This window comes from Alexandromys fortis, unplaced genomic scaffold (assembly GCF_014885135.2).
Source record: "Alexandromys fortis isolate MF-2015 unplaced genomic scaffold, M_Fortis_MF-2015_v1.1 scaffold_58, whole genome shotgun sequence".
NCBI lineage: Eukaryota > Metazoa > Chordata > Mammalia > Rodentia > Cricetidae > Alexandromys > Alexandromys fortis.
In genome coordinates this window covers 4,283,058-4,299,989 of record NW_026067940.1, presented here as the reverse complement: position 1 = coordinate 4,299,989, position 16,932 = coordinate 4,283,058, and the positions used below count along the sequence as shown (strand labels likewise).

The 16,932-nt window shown below is 48.7% G+C and overlaps 1 long non-coding RNA gene across 1 annotated transcript; it reads left to right on the top strand.

Annotated features, from left to right (window-relative positions):
- Positions 1-1,766: 1,766 nt before the first annotated feature.
- Positions 1,767-15,548, top strand: LOC126505106 (uncharacterized). Its single transcript, XR_007592812.1, has 3 exons — positions 1,767-2,204; positions 11,114-11,248; positions 14,733-15,548. It is a non-coding gene; the product is annotated as an uncharacterized lncRNA (long non-coding RNA).
- The last annotated feature ends 1,384 nt before the right edge of the window (positions 15,549-16,932 follow it).

Below are 16,932 nucleotides of genomic sequence, written 5' to 3'. Positions count from 1 at the left end.
ATATATAGGATATCTGCTATGTGACCCCCAAAGGGGTTATGACCCACAGGTTGAGAACCACTGCTATAGGAACAGATTCTAGAAAGATTAAACATGGCAGTGGTGGCATCAGAGAGCATACTCTTCTGGGGGCTGGCAAGATGGTCCAGTGGTGGAGAGCACTGGCTGCTCTTCCAGAGGACCCTGTTCAGTTCCCAGCACCCACAGCTGTCTGCAGCTCCAGTTCCAGGGGACCTGACACCCTCACACAGACAGACACGCAGGCAAAATACCAATGCATACATAAATAAGTCGGAAGGAAGGAAGGAAGGAAGGAAGGAAGGAAGGAAGGAAGGAAGGAAGGAAAGGAAAGAGGAAGGGAGGAAAGAAAAGGAAGGAAGGGAAGAAGGAAGGAAGACAGAAGGAAGGAAAGAAAGAAAGAAAAAGGGAGGGAGGAAGGAAAGAAAGAAAAAGAAGGAAGGAAGAGCAAAGCATACTCGCCTTCCTGCACGGTGGTCCTGCTATATGGCTGTGACCACAGACACCTGGACTTGCAGATAATAGTTATTTGCTGGTTAAGGGGCTGTTCTCTAGTTCAGGCTGCAAAGGCCAGGGGAAGGGGGATTACATCTTGAGACACTCACTGTGGCTGTTGCCACATTAGGAAAAGTTTCTGCTGTTCCTAGGAACTCTCACTGCGTTAGGAATCAGTGAACTTGCTGCCCTTGGGGCACTGGCTGGAAGCAACCATTTTTTTCAAGGAGGGAAAACAACCTCAATTATGAAATACATTTGTTTAGTGGTTCTTTTATTTTCTATTTACTTTTTAAAGGACTTTATTATTTTTGATTTTGTGTCTGTGTGTGCGCGCCTGTGAGTGCAGGTGCCTGAGGCCAGAGGCTTTAGATCCCCGGGAGCTGGAGTTGCAGGCTGTTATGAGTCACATTGGTGCTGGGAGCTGCCTGGGTCTTCTGCGAGAGCAGTAGCTTTCTGCCACCGAGCCCTCTCTCTAGCTCCACATCTATTCTTTTTTAGAAAAATTATTTATTTATTATGTATGCAGTGTTCTGCCTGTGTCTGTGCCTGCAGGCCAGTAGACGGGAGCAAATTTCATTACAGATGGTTGTGAGCCACCATGTGGTTGCTGGGAATTGAACTCAGGACCTCTGGAAGAGCTGGCAGTGCTCTTAACCACTGAGCCATCTCTCCAGCTCTCCACATCTGTTCTTATATTATACCTAATGGAATTAATGGCACTTCCCCGAATAAGGACTGGTGAGGTGGCTCCACAGGGAAAGGCAGCAACTGCCGAGCCGGATGACCTGAGCTGCATCGCGTGGACCCACGGCGTAGAGGAAGAGAATTGACTCAGGCAAGTTGTCGTCCGACTTCCACGTGCATGCTGTGACATATACGCACACACACAGCACAATTTAAAAAAAAAGAATACCAAATAAGTATTCAAACTGACCCAGTTGTCCTAAATGTTTGTCTGTTTGAGGACAGACCCGTTCTCTGCAGGCCGTGGTGTCCTGGAACACAGTGTCCTTCTGCCCTGGCTTCCCGAGCGTTGGAATTGTGGGTTTCTTTCTTTCTCACATTGATTTATTCATTTGTTCAGTGTCTGTGTGCATGGGCCTGCTTGCCGGTGATCATAGTACAACATGTGTGTGGAGGTCAAAGGGCAATCGATGGAGTTGGTTTCTCCTTATATCACAGGGATCCAAGGGACTGAACTCTGGTCATTGGACCCAGCGACAGCAAGCGCCCTGACCTCCTAAGACATTTCACCTGCCCCTGGAATTACAGGTTTCTGTCGCCGTGGCTGTTTCCTTGTTTCTTCCAGGTGGTAAAATATCAGATAACAGTAACTGTCCTTTCCCCAGGGGTGGGATTGCTTTTTCCTTGAGTCAGGGTTTCACTGTGTAGCCCTGGCTGTCCTGGAACTCACCAGGATGGCCCCAAACTCAGAGATTTGCCTGTCTCTGCCTCCCAAGTGCTGGGATTAAAGGCATGTGCCATCACTGCCTGACCAGTTGTGGAATCTTTGTAGACTCTTTCTGATGTGGGAGTGATTTCTTATTAATAAAGAAACTGCCTCGGCCCTCATAGGACAGAAAATTAGGTAGGCGGAGTAGACAGAAGAGAATTCTGGGAAAAAGAAGCTGAGAGAGAGTCGCCATGATTCTCCCGCTCCAGACAGACGCAGGTTAAGATCCTCCCTGGTAAGCCAGCTCGTGGGCTACACAGAATATTAGAAATGGGTTAGAACAATATGTAAGAGCTAGCCAATAAGAAGCTGGAACTAGCCGGGCCAGGCAGTGTTTGAAAGAATACAGTTTCCGTGTAATTATTTCGGGCATAAGCTAGCCATGCGGGCAGCCGGGTGCCGGGGACGCAGCCCTGCCGCTGCTATTTCAACATCTTTCCAAAGCACAAAAAACCAGCTACTGAGACCACCTCCTGTTTCTTCCTAGGATGGCATCAATTTCTAGTCCCTTACCCCCATGGTGCTTGGACATGAGCTACCCAAGGTGCTGCGGGTAGCTGTGTGCTGACCACCACCATGGCCATCTCTAAGACCCAGACTGCCTTGACCTTGAGTTTGACTGATGTGTGGCAAGCATGTCTCAGTGTGCTAGTCTGTGGGTAGGCCAGGGAGGACAGGGCTGCTCTGGAGAAAGATCAGTACATTGTAGTTGTGGAGAAGTGGGTACGGTAGAGCACCTGGTGTCCCCCAGTTTTCTGTCACTAACCCCACTGTTTCCCAGCCCCTGCAGATGCCATCCTGACAAGGACTTTCAAGGATGGCTCAGCCCTGGGCCATCATGTCGGTCCTTACATATTCCCTGTCCCTCATCCACCCCAACAAAGGTTGAGTCTTCTACAGCCCTTATCTTCTGGGAAGGATCTGTCCAATGCCAATGCCCAGAAGAAATACACACCTTAAATTTTAACCTAGCCTCCCTCCTCATGGATAGTAGAGGTTGAACTCACAGGTAACCTGCCCAGGCCATCTTAAAATGTAAGATGCACACTCGGGAGGCAGAGGCAGTCGGATCTCTGTGAGTTCGAGACCAGCCTGGTCTACAGAGCTAGTTCCAGGACAGGCTCCAAAGCCACAGAGAAACCCTGCCTCGAAAAAAAAAAAAAAAAAAAGATTTAAAATGTAAGATGCAGCCAGGCGGTGGTGGCTCATAATCCTAGCATAAGGAGGCAGAGGCAAGCGGATCTCTGAGTTCCAGGACAGCGTGGGCTGAGTTCCACGACAGCCAGGGCTTCACAGAGAAACTCTGCAAAAACAAAACAAAACTGTAAGCTCCAGGCACAGAAGCCAACAAGCAGGATTCCAAAAGAGAACCTTTCTCCTCTTTTGGCCATGAACATATGAAATAACTTTTTTAAAAAAGATTTATTTATTGATTATGCATACAGTGTCTTGACTATATATAGGCACGTAGGACAGAAAAGAGCATCAGATCATATGGTTGTGAGCCACCATATGGTTGCTGGAAATTGATCTCAGGTCCTCTGGAAGAGCAGCCAGTGTGCTTAACTTCTGAGTCATCTCTCTGGCCCATGAAATAACTTTGTAAAAGTGTTTGAAACCTTTTGAACAGAAATTTGAAGTCTCATTATCAATGGAGTCCCTAATGAGATAACTAGGGAATTTGTTTTAGAGACTAGCCAGGTCTGAACACATGGTCTTAAAGATCAATGTATTATTAGCCGGGCGGTGGTGGCACACGCCTTTAATCTCAGCACTCGGGAAGCAGAGGCAGGAGGATCTTTGTGAGTTCGAGGCCAGCCTGGTCTACAAGAGCTAGTTCCAGGACAGACTCCAAAGCTACAGAGAAACCCTGTCTTGAAAAACCAAAAAACAAGACAAAACAAACAAACAAACAAACAAAAAACAATGTATTAGTGAAAGGTTCTGATAATAGCTAAAGATTGAACAGGTGCCTCTTTCTAGCACAGCCCAGGGGCTGGGATAGGAAGGCTTCTGTTTCATGATGTATTTGACAAGTTACCCTGTGCCAGGCAGAGGTGGCTGGTTTATGCTCTCTGAAAAGATAGAGAACCTTCAGGGAGACAGATTCTGGTCTTAGTAAGACCACTGAGTAGAACCTAGCCCAGCCCAGTCCCCACTAGGAACATAGAGCCTTTAATATTTTTATTTTGCTCTGAGTTTGGGACTTTCAATTCTGGGGGCTCTGGTCATGCCTCTGCTATTTGGGGCAAGTGGATTTTTGCGGTTGGTTGGTTTGGGTTGGAATCCAGGACATCTCTGGAGCCCATGCTGAACTTGACTCAGCCTCTGCCTTGCTTCACAGCAGCTGGGATAGCTGAGCCGTCTGCCTGGCTTCAAGCTTTGTTTAAGTACTGATGCACCTTGGAGTCATCTGAGCATGTCTCCTGTGGCCTTGCTTTAGGTTTGGGTTCAGTAGGCTAGGACTGTCGTCCATGCAGAGACAGATTATGTGTTTCTGTAGGCCTTGCCTGATTGGCCTCCAGGAGGGTACCACAGCCCAGAACCCAGGTCTTGAAATGATAGGAACTGTGAGTCGAGAGATCTGGCAGTCTCTGGCTTGGCTTCATCTCCTGTCTCCTATTCCCCCACCCTGTCCTTAGTCTCAACAACTCAAGGCCTTTAATCCCAGTACTCAGGAGGCAAAGGAAAGCAGATCTCTGAGTTCGAGGCCAGCCTCATCCACAGAGTGAGTTCCAGGACAGCCAGGGCTACAAAGAGAAACCCTATCTTGAAAAAACAAAAATAAATAAATAAGTGAAATTAAAAAATGAAAATAAAAATCAAGAACAGTCTTTGTTAAATCTACAGCTTGTGCTTTGACTTCACACCCTACTTCTACAAACCCTTGATTGGGTTGTGTCCCTGGGAGAGCCCTGCCAAAGCTCTTTTGATATTAGGAGACCCGAGTGGGTGAGGATGGAAAAGAGAAATTCTTTTTTTTTTTTTTTTTTTGATTTTTCAAGACAGGGTTTCTTTGTAGCTTTGGAGCCTGTCCTGAAACTAGCTCTTGTAGACCAGGCTAGATAAGAGAAATTCTTGCCTTAGAAGCTGAGTCTAAGGATCTGGAGAGTTGACTCAGTGGTAAAGAGCAATTGTTATGCAAAGGACCCAGATTCGATTTCCAGAGCCCACATGGAGGTTCACCTCCTTGGGCACCAGAAATGAACGTGGTGCACAGATACATATACATTCAGGCGAAATACCCATCCACATAAAATAATAATCAATCTAAAAATAAATAATTGAGTCTGAAACTCTTGACCCTTAATGAATCTGTGTGTGTGTGTAGCTTTGGAACCTGTTCTGCCACTCGCTCTGTAGACCAGGCTGGCCTCAAACTCACAGAGATCCACCTGCCTCTGCCTCTCAAGTGATGGGATTAAAGGCATGCGCTACCACCACCCGGTCCCTCAATGAATCTTATTAAGGGACTCTAAGTAACCATGATCATGAATCTCAAGCTGGGATCCTTCTCAATTACAGAAACCTGCAGCAGATGAACTTGGTCCTGGATAACTTTCTGTAGGCAGAATCATCTATTTCTAACATTCCCCAGGAATCCCTGGGCAGCTGGCTTAGTGGAGACCGTGGAATGATGATCCAAGGACTACAGACTAGAGGATTGGCCTAAACTCTAGAGGTCCACCAGGCGGTGGTGGCACATACACCTGGGAGTCAGAGGCAGGCGGATCTCTGTGAGTTCGAGGCCAGCCTGGTCTACACAAATGAGTTCCAGGACAGCTAGGGTTGGTACACAGAGGAACCCTGTTGGAAAAAAAAAACAAAACAAAACGAAACGAAAACTCTAGATGTCCATCCAAAGTACCTGACCTATGACAGAATTCAACAAGCAGGCCTCTGTCCTGAGAATGTAGCTGAACATTTCTGTGTTCAATCTCTATTGAGGGAGTGAGGGGGAAAGAGGAGTGGGAAATGTGAGGAGGGAGAGCGAGAGAGAAAAAAACAAAGAATTGGAGGGGGGGGGGATCAGATGAGAGTGTTAAGATACATAGTGAGTTCAAGGCCAATCTAAGATGCAGAGTGAAAGGGTCTCAAACCATCCCATTTACTCACCCTACCCCTCCAAGAGAGTAGACAAACTTGGGAAGTAGAGGCAGGAGAATTTCAAGTTGCAATTCAGCCTGATTTACACAGGAGAACTCTTGTCTCAAAAAGGTTTGCCAAAGCCGGGCGATGGTGGCGCACGCCTTTAATCCCAGCACTCGGGAGGCAGAGGCAGGCGGATCTCTGTGAGTTCGAGACCAGCCTGGTCTACAGAGCTAGTGCCAGGACAGGCTCCAAAGCCACAGAGAAACCCTGTCTCGAAAAACCAAAAAAAAAAAAAAAGGTTTGCCAACCATCACAAAACGAGAGTTAGCTGTTCTGTTAAGCCAACCCAGCAGTCTCTCTCTCTCTCTCTCTCTCTCTCTCTCTCTCTCTCTCTCTCTCTCTCACACACACACACACACACACACACACACACACACACACACACTCATGAGCCTTGATAAAATGCTAGAATCCCCTGACATGGCCATTTCTAAGGGATCTCTAGCACACGGGGCATGACACCTACTTGCCGTGAATCTGGGCCAGATAGGAACACAGCTAGGAAGAGGAAGCTAGGCTGTGTAAGCAAATCACAGTGTGACGTGAGCACTCCCAGTAGACACATGAACGAAGCAGATGCTGGGCTTGTGGCAGGATTTTGAGGGCTGAGTACTGGCCTGGCGGGCCGGGAAGGATCATGATAAGGGGGCGGTATACTGTCTTAGAATGGGGTAGCTTCCTAATGCTTCTGCTGAAGGTAAAATGGAAGCTAGAGAAAAATAGGGGTGTGTCCAAGGAAGAGGCAGACTTCTCCCTTCTATCTCATTGCCCAGGGGCTCAGACTAAGAAGTGAGAAGAGCATCCCCAAAGCATACGAGCCTTGCTTTGAGGGCAGAGTGTGGCGCCTTTTGATGTTGCTGTTTTTTGTTTGTTTGTTTGTTTTGTTTTTTAATGCTCAAATGTGTATCCAGGGTGGAGGTAGGAGGTGGAGTCAGAGGACAATATCCAGGAGTCACTTCTTTCCGCCTTGTTCCACCTTGTAGAGTGCAGAGACTAGACTCATGCCCTTGCCCAGCCAAGCCATCTTGCTGGACTCAGAGTGGGTGGGCTCTGGGAGCTGCTCAGTTATGGTCAGAGAAAGGTGGGAGCCACTAAAACCTGAGCGGCAACTAATGTAGGTTGTTCCCTGTGTTCTTGGCGCCTTGCTTCACAATGACTCATTCTCGTTGTTCAGGGACAGAGGGATATGTTAGAAACCATATCAGTGACAGACTTTTGGGCCTTAGCCTCAGGCTGAGCTATCCCTGTGCGACTCCCTGGCGCACTGACTGCCCAAGGAAAGCTGGGAATGCCTGCTTGAGATGTGACTGAAGTCATAGTGTGCGCTTCCCTTGACGCTAGGAGGCCAGCAGGAAGCAGGTGGTTCCTTTTCCCTTCCTCGCCCTTCCCTGGTTCCTGGTCTTGGAAAAGACAGTGCACTGCAGCAGCTGTGGGAAAAACAATGTCCCACTCCTTACACAGAATGGTTAGGACCTGGGCAAGGAGTGTCTTCTTTGCTTATAAATTAAAGAACTTGGGCTTGATCCTCATTTGAGAACACCCATCTTGGTTCTTATGGAATATCTACAGAGGCCAGACAGAAAGAACCTGAACAATGAGGGTGTCTGAGCTATAGCTCTCCCACCCCTGCACCCCATCCCTCCTCACTGATCTGGAGTCTGCCTTGTCCCCTCAGTCTGAGCAGGCTCCCTACCTGCCTCAGGCAAGCCCCTAGGAGGTGTGAGGCTGTCTCTTCTGGGAATGGCTGATCTTAAGTTGTTGGGAAGACAGTGGACAAATCCCTTAAAGGATTTCACGCAGTAACAAGGGAGGGGCAGACAGAAAATCCTGGCCTGTTTTGCCATTATAGCCAGGAGAATAAGCCCCACTACCGTGCCTGTGCCCCTTGGATACACTTTCCAGCCCAAGCCCAAGCCGTGTCTAATTGCTTTGTTTTAGGCACAAGAACCGGCGTGGGTATCTGTTTTGCTGGGTTTCTGCTGCATCATTAGTGGCTAAGAGCGCATTCTGAAGCCAGAATGTCTGGATTTGAATCCGAGCTTTGCCACTTATTACTCGATGTTCTTGGCGATGCTGCCGGACCTCAGTTTCCTGCTCTATAAAACAAGACGCGAACAATGCCGCTTACCTTGAAGTGGCTGGGAGGAGCAGCCACATGGTGGTGAAACTTAGTAAGCCCTGCGTAGTTGGGCGATTACCAGCCACTGTGATTGTAACCTTCCACAAAGGAGGAAAGGGGGCCTGTGCACTTCAGCCCTGGCTCTACCATTGCCCTTCTCCACATAATCATCCTCTGTTCCCATCCTACAAAACCGCCTCTTTGTGCCTCTCCGCGACTCTTCACTCTCCCCAATTACGCTCTTTTGAAGACACCCCTAATTGAAGACATTCATTCTCAATGGTTAATCGTTCCAATTTTCCCTCCGCCAAGGCCTCTCACTACTTGTGTTTCTCCTCCTACCCCCCGAGGTTTCAGTGTTCTGAAGCCCACACCGTCTGCTCTGCGCGTCCAGCTCTGGCTGCAAGCCCACCTGGACAAAGCCCCCTCAGTACCCTCTGTCCCTGCCCTGCTCTCCCAGAGCCCCAGCTTCTCACGCAGGCGTGAAGAAGCTCTTGGGCAGGTCAGAGGGGCTATTCATTTTATACAGGCTCAACTTTGTCCCCATTCCCAGCCACTCAGCCAGCAGTAAGCCCCGAGAACTTCTCCGAGTGATAAACAGACACTAGGCACACTGAAGGTCTGCCGAAGGAATGGAAACAGCAAATGGAAGGCCTTCTTGCACTTATCTCTTGCTATATTATAAACTGCCCCAGGGCTGGGTGGTGGTGGTGCACACCTTTAATCCCAGCATTTGGGAGGCAGAGGCAGGTGGATCTCTGTGAATCTGAGACTATCCTGGTCTACAGACTGAGTTCTAAGACAGTCAGGGCTACAAGGGGAAATCTTGTCTCAGAAACAAAAGAAAACAAAAAACTACCCTGGAACTAGGTAGTTTATAACCAGCATCTTTTCTTCACTCATGATTCTGTAACGTGGGCAGGACTAGATGGTGGTGGTTCACCTTCGCTGTGTGGGACTGGTTGGGACAACCCAAGATGGCTGCACCCATGTCTGAGGCCTTAGCTGGAAAGGCTGGGGAGAGGATCTTAGACTTCAACAGTGTAATCGGACTTTGTATGGCCGCTTCCAGAGCAGAACCAAGTCGTGAGGCCTCTTGAGACCTCAGATTTTACAAATAAAATCACACAAAGGCAAAGAACAATCTCAGACCTCTTGAGAAGCATCATGGGGCTGGAGAGATGGCGCAGTTGTTAAGAGTGCCGGCTGTTCTTCCAGAGGATCCAGGTTCAGTTTCCAGCACCCACATGGTGGCTCATCTATAACTCCAGTTCCAGAGGATCTGACACTCTCACACACATGGAGGCAAGTGTGCACATACAACAAATCTTTAAGAGAAAAACAGCAGGCCGGGTGGTGGTGGCGCACATCTTTAATCCCAGCACTCGGGAAGCAGAGGCAGGCAGATCTCTGTGAGTTTGAAGCCAGCCTGGTCTACAAGAGCTAGTTCCAGGACAGGCTCCAAAGCTACAGAGAAACCCTGTCTTGAAAAAAACAACACCCCCCCAAAAAAACCCCAACAAACCAGAGAGAGAGAGAGAGAGAGAGAGAGAGAGAGAGAGAGAGAGAGAGAGAGAGAGCAGCTGGGCGGTGGTGGTACATGCCTTTAATCCCAGGACTTGGGAAGCAGAGGCAGGTGGATCTCTGTGGGTTTGAAGCCAGCCTGGTCTGCAAGAGCTAGTTCCAGGACTGACTCCATAGCTACTGGGAAATGCTGTATTGAAAAACCAAATATATATATAAAAGTCCTTACAGCTACTCCTAAAGATGAGGGGCCTGGAAAGATAGCACAGAGTCTAGCTCCTATCACCCACTCACAATGGAAGACTCACAACCAGGCTGGCTTCGAACTCACAGAGATCCGCCTGCCTCTGCTTCCCGAGTGTTGGGATTAAAGGCATGTGCCACCACCCAACTGTAATAAAAGTATTTTAAAGATGAAAAAAAGTATCTTTTAAAAAGGAGAAGAACCCGGGTCTGATGTGGGCACAGGGAAAATGCCCAGTGAAGGCTGGAACTATGCCAGGGACAGAGGCTCAGAACTGCACCCTCTTGTGCCCCCACCCCATGCTGCATGAGCCTCCACCCCATGCCATGAGCCCCCACTCTACCACCATAAACCCCTATCCCATACCCCATGAACCCCACCCACACCCCATGAACCCCCACCCTACACCCCATGAACCCCTACCCCACCCCCATTGAACCCTACCCCACACCCCATGAACCCCACACCCTATGAACCCCACCCCACACCCCATGAGCCCCACCCCACCACCAGGAACCCCTACCCCACACCCCATGATCCCCCACTACACCCCCCCCATGAACCCCCCATGAGCCCCCACCCACCCCAGCCCCATGAGCCCGACCCCGTGAACCAGCCCTGCCAACGCTGACGCGTTTAGTACTTTGCTACAGCAGCCCTGGCAAAATGACAAGGACAAAGTTATCCATTTTGTGACAGGATCTCTCTATGTAACCCTGGCTGGCCTCTGCTTCTGCCTCCTGAGTATTGGGATTAAAGGCCAGCAGGAAAACATTCTCTCTCTCTCTCCCTCTTTCATTTTTGTCTAAGTCTGGTTTTTTTTGTATTTGTTTGTTTTTCACTTAACAGCAATACTTGGATTTTTTTAAGATTTATTTAATTATGTATACAGTATTCTCAGCATTCTGTCTGCATGTATGCCTGCAGGCCAGAAGAGGGCACCATATCTCATTACAGATGGTTGTGAGCCACCATGTGGTTTCTGGGAATTGAACTCAGGACCCTTGGAAGAACAGGCAGTGCACTTAACCACTGAGCCATCTCTCCAGCCCCAACACTTGAATTTTTGATCCTGAGAAAAATGAATTTCTGTTTCGGCTTTCAGAACTCTGAAAGAACCAATTTCTACTGCTTTGAGTCACAAATGTGGTTTGGCGTTAGACACGGGAACGGAATAGAAGTCGAAAGAGTAAATGATTCTTCACGCGGGAGATGGCAGGCGAGAACTGTCACTCTAGAAGTAAGTGGGTAGCTTCTTCAGAACTTCTTAATTTTCACATTTTCTAATGTTAAGTGTAGCAAGAATAATTCTGGTAAGCATTATTAGAGTGGCAGGATTCTTTTGTTTTGATTCCATGATTTCAGAGTACCAACTGATTTAGCTGCAAAGACATTGGGCAACACAGCCTGCTGTCTGCCTCTAAGATCTGCTCCACGCAAGAGACTCCCTTACTTGATTTGCAGCTCCTCTCTGTGCCCCACAATTACACACCAGTAGTTGGGTAAAGCAGGCCACAATCCTGGGTGGTATTTAGTATTTAGAACCCAGGCCTAACCCTAGAGCAGACCAAAAGTTCTGCTGCTTACGGGCTTAAAATACAGAAATACAAACACTGAGAGATGCATAAGTCACAGTGTCGCTGTTGGGAGGACGCTATGGTAGAAACATCTTTTATTTTATGTGTGTTGGTGCTTTGCAGTGGGTGTTGGTGCTCCTGGAACCGGAGTCATAGTTTAAACCACCATGAGGGTTCTGGGAATTGAACCCAGGTCCTCTGGAAGATCAGTCAGTGCTCTTCACCACTGGTATAGACATCTTTACTTTGGGTAAGGTCCCACGGTTACAGGTTGGCACAGAGAGGAGCTGCAAATCAAGTAAGGGAGTCTCTCATAAAGCCTTTCAGTAGTTCCTGGACCCCAGAAACATCAACCTGTGAGCTTCCTTTGAAGTAGGCACCCGGACTCAGGACAGCAGCTCTGCCTCACCTATCCGTGGAGCCCATGTCTCCTGGAGTGCTCCTTAGCCAGATCCTCATCAGTCAGGCAGGCACAGATGGCTGAGGGACCTTCCTGGAGTCTTTCTTGGTCATTTCCCTCCCTGACTTTATTGCTAGACTAAAAGTCAAAGTTGCTGAGAGATAATAAAGTTTTCCCCTCCCTTTTTTTTTTTTTCGTTCTTGAGGCGGAGTTTCACTGTATAGCCCAGGTTCGTCTCAAAGTATCCCCTGAAGTGCAGAGACTGTAGGCACAGCTGGCTCAAGCCCTCCTCTTGATGACATGCATACACAGCAACAGCATTGTGGCCATCTGTGCGGAACACGCGCCACAGGGCTGCCCAAGAACCAAAAGGAAAACAGGAGGTGGGGACCAGGCGAGGACAGATAAGCCCTGACTCCGAGGGAAGACTGCCAAGAACTTGATGGAAAGCTGCCTAACTCCCTTCTCTTTAGGGTACAAAGGACAGAACAGAAGGATAAGATTTGATTGTCTTGAGCTTCTAAATTCTGTGCTGAGTAAGAGTTCTGCAGCCGGCTGGGCAGTGGTGGCGTATGCCTTTAGTCCCGGCACTGGAGAGGCAGAAGCAGGTGGATCTCTGTGAATTTGAGGCCAGCCGGGTCTACAGAGTGAGTTCCAGGACAGCCAGGGCTACACAGAGAAATCCTGCCCCTCCCCCCTCAAACAAAACAAAACAAAACAGAGTGGGTGGGGGGGGCGGTGCAGCCTACACCAGAATCCCTGGGAAGGTTTGTACCCATGGACTATGCATGCCTGGATCCTGGTATCCTCAGAGATTAGAAGAGGGCATTGGATTCAGGCCCTCAAGAGCAACAAGTGCTCTTAACCGTTGAACTGTCTCCAGCCTCCAGGACAGCCTTTAAGAACTGCTGCTGTCCCTGGCTTTACCCTGGAGTCACAGTGGAGTTGCTCCGGAGTAGGCCCGTTTGTTTTCTATAGCCTTCCTGAGTGAAGCAAATGTGCAGCCAGAGTTGAAAACCGCAGCCTAGGGCCCCAGACATTTGAGGAAACAGGATGGTCAGATGGTGCATACTTTAGAAATTGTTTCTCAGCCTGACACTCCATCCAGGCCCAAACAAAATAGAACTTAAAAAAAAAAAAATCCCTAACATCTTGAAGTTAACAGACTTGAAGTCAAGCTCACTGACTCAAATTCCTGCCACCTCTTTTGAATACATTGTGATTGTCTGTGCCCTGCCCCAGTGCCCCAGGCTGGGGGTTAAACCTAGGGTCCTGACCATGCTGGGCAAGCACGTGCCGTGGAGGTAGGTCCCCACTGTGTGTGCTTCTTGTTCCAACATGGTCCCATCCCTGCGGATCCTGTGACAGTTACCAAGGAGGTGAGGGTTCACGCCTAGGAGGGAGTCTGCGCATCTCTCTCAGACATGAGCCCAGAGACACAAGCTCGAGGTTATCTTTGGGAGACAACCCTTCTCAGCTGCTGACCGAACTTGGGTCTAGATAACTTCAGCCTATTTCGTACCTGTCTTGCTTCTGAGTGTGGCTGCTGAGCAGGAAGGAGGCTGGGGCTCCTAGCAGAGCCCATCCAAGTCCACACAACTTAATAGCGGTGTGAGCATGCCATGTGTTTCATGCACTCAATTACAAACCTCAAAGGTAAAATAAGGTAAATGGAGCCTGTTGCTCTGAGCTGTACCAAAGAAGGCCCTGGAAATGCTTAGCACAGCGTCTGACCCAGATGGTAATTTGGATACCTCACGAGGCCAGCCATTTTGTAAAGTATCCCTGGGTTCTCGTGCAGAAATGTGTCCGTGGTCTGATGTCTAGGACAGCACACAGCTAGGCCTGGAATGCCGAGAGCTGCCCTATGATTAACACGGAGAGAAGGCCGTCTCCACAGGTTTGCTGACTGGTGAATACTCTCTTCACAGAGCATCCCAAACCTGAAGGTGATGTGGTAAAGGGCCAGGGTCTCAGAGAGGAGTCTAGAGGAAAAATGCAGGTGATTCATGTTAATCCCAAAGATGGGAGAAGAAAAGACCACCGACCCAAGTCATCATGGCCAAATTCAAGCAAGATTTGTTATTTGTGTCCACGGGCTGCCTCCCGCTAGGGTGGGGTTCGAGAGGTTTGCCCTGGGCGAGAAGAAGCCAAGGCTTTTACAGCTCAGGGACAGGGAGGGTGAATGGACAGGTGAGGTTGCAGAAGCAGATCATAAGCATATCAGGTTAGTTCCTCCTGAAACAAAGACAGGCTTGCAAGGGGGGCTTGACTAGGTAATCATAGGTGGTCACAGAAGCTTTTGAAACAAAGGTAGGATTGCAAGATGGTTATAAACATCTTTTATATGTTTTATAAAACATATAAACTTTTGTTTTGAAATGATGTGGGTGCCATTCCTGGAACGGGCAGTATAGAACCATGTGTAGTTAAGGTTACAGGTGGGGTATAGCCCAATCCTTGAGAAACAAACAGAGGTTTATAACAGAAATGAGCCCAGTTTGTCTTTACTATAAGATGGCTTTTAAGCCTAAGATGGAGACAGGCTGATTCTTCAGTTAATATTTTGAGTCTGGACAGACAGGGGGAAAAGACTACTCTCTGGAATCTTCTAGTAGAAATGCACTTGGCTGATTGAGTGGGGTGGGGTAGCCGGTGACATGGCTACTACCCCAGACTCAGGGCTAAGGGGACTGAAGAAACTAGAGGTGGTGCTGTTTCTGATTCGGTTGCTTTTTTTCCCCCAGCAGATGAAACGCCTGCTGAGTGTCCTCTGTGAGACCTCAGGTCCACAGTGATGAAGAACACAGACATGCAGCTTCTAACCTCAGAAAGCAGGTGTTTGGGTGTAAAGAGGGGGATCAGGAACCTTGAAGAGCCACCGTCTGTAGAGACGTGCAAACTAGAGAAGGAGGTTTCCAAGGAAACAAACAACAGAGGGCCTGACCTTGGCAGCCTTTGTGGTAGTGGAAAAAGACTGAGGACAAGTGGTTAGCAAGGTGGAGGTGGCTCAGGCCAGAAAACTGCACTTGCAAAAGAGCCCACAGAATGAGCTACAAGGGCCGTGCCACGGACAGTGCTTAGCCATGAACTTAGTGAGTTCTTACAAATGTCTCTGACCCAGAAGCTGTGGGGACGCCACTGAAGAACTCTAAAACTTTCTTTTTAACCTTTATTTTTATGTGTGTGGATGTTTTGCCTGCATTTATGTCTGTGCACCATGTGGGCCTGCAGAAGCCAAAGGAGACCTTGGATCCCCTGGAACTGGAGTAATAGACAGTTGTGAGCCACCATGTAGATTCTAGAAGTTGAACCAGGGTCCTCTGGAAGAGCAACCAGTGCTCTTAACTGCCAGCTGAGCCATCTCTCCAGCTCGCTGGTGAACTTTAAATCGGGTAACGTCATGACCTCCTGTGAAGTATCTTTTCCCTCACACATTAAACACATTTGATTGCCATACAGCCCTGTAGAGATGCTATCTGTCTAGCATCCCAGACCCAGCGGTCCCTATCACCCGCCCTTCTTTCTCCCTACCAGCAGATGCCTATCTACACCCACACTGATGGAAGGAAAGTGATGTTGCTTGTGGGAAATCCAGGGAACCCGATTTCTCTGCCCTATCTCTTAGCCCTCTTGGTGACAATATTGCTTCTTGAATCTCAGGTTTCTTGAAGTTGCCCAACCAGAAGGGAGACACTCATTCTAACCTGCCCCTCCCTTTCCACCTGGGGCAGGACCGGCAGTGATAGAAACATCCTGCACGCCTGGGCCTGTCTGAGACTCCCTTCGCAAACCCAGCGAGCGGGGTTCGTGGGCAGTCCGAAGGCTGAGGCTGAGGAATCTTCATCCAGGAACAAGAGCCTGTAGTAGTGGGTCAGCGCTGGAGCTAATGTAATGTGGTTTTTCTCGACAGGGTTTCTCTGTGTAACAGCGCTGGCTGCCCTGGAACTCACTCTGTAGAGCAGACTTCCCTCGAACTCATGGAGATTCAACTGCCTCCTCCTTCTGAGTGCTGGGATTAAAGACGTGTGCCGCCACCTGGCTACCATCTGTCTAACGTGTAGGAATTCCTTTTTTCACATGCCAAGCTTGCCTGGTAGGTGGAACTCCTTGTTTTACAGGTGAGGAAATGAACTCCAATGAGATCTTTCAGCTATAAGTTAGCTGGAATTAAAAACCCAGGTTTGGGAGATGCTGAAGCTTTTGTCCTGTCCTTGAACTTCAGTAACCAAAGAGCTCACTTGTTCCGCTTCTGCTTCACATAGAGATCTCCCTCCCGAGTTCACTTGGTAGAAATGCAATTTACATATACACCTACACAACACACACATACTGGTGGTGGTGCAAGCCTTTAATCCCAGCACTTGGGAGGCAGAGTCAGGCGGGTCTCTGTGATTTCGAGGCCAGCCTGGTCTACAAGAGTTAGTTCCCGGACAGGCACCAAAGCTACAGAGAAACCTTGTCTTGAAAAAGCAAAACAAAAAACTACAACACACACACAGTTAAAAATAAATCTTTTTAAAAAATCAAAATAAGGCTCCCCTAAAGGGGAGACGGGCATGCAGGAGAGCGAAACAGGATTGCTGTAAATATGAAACTATCTTGGACTACATAGTTCCAGAAAGTGTCTCTCCAAGAGAACAGAGGTGGTTCTGCTGGGTCACAGTGGGAGGTCCCTGGACTCTCGGTGGCTGTACCCATCAGCCACGCAGGTTTGTCTCCGGTCCTCAAGAATCAGGGACCATCACCGTTTCTCCGGTTTCAACTAGGCAGCCAGAACCTGTATCACTTCTGACCGTGGGCTTTCTTGGCAGAAAGTGGCCATGAAACATGAAGGCCGTTCTTCTACAATGCCATTCCAGAAAATGGGAAGTCCCTGCTTTTGACAAAGATGCAGGCAGCACAAGGAAAGAGGTCAGCGAGGATAACAGCTGCTCCGCTGACCTG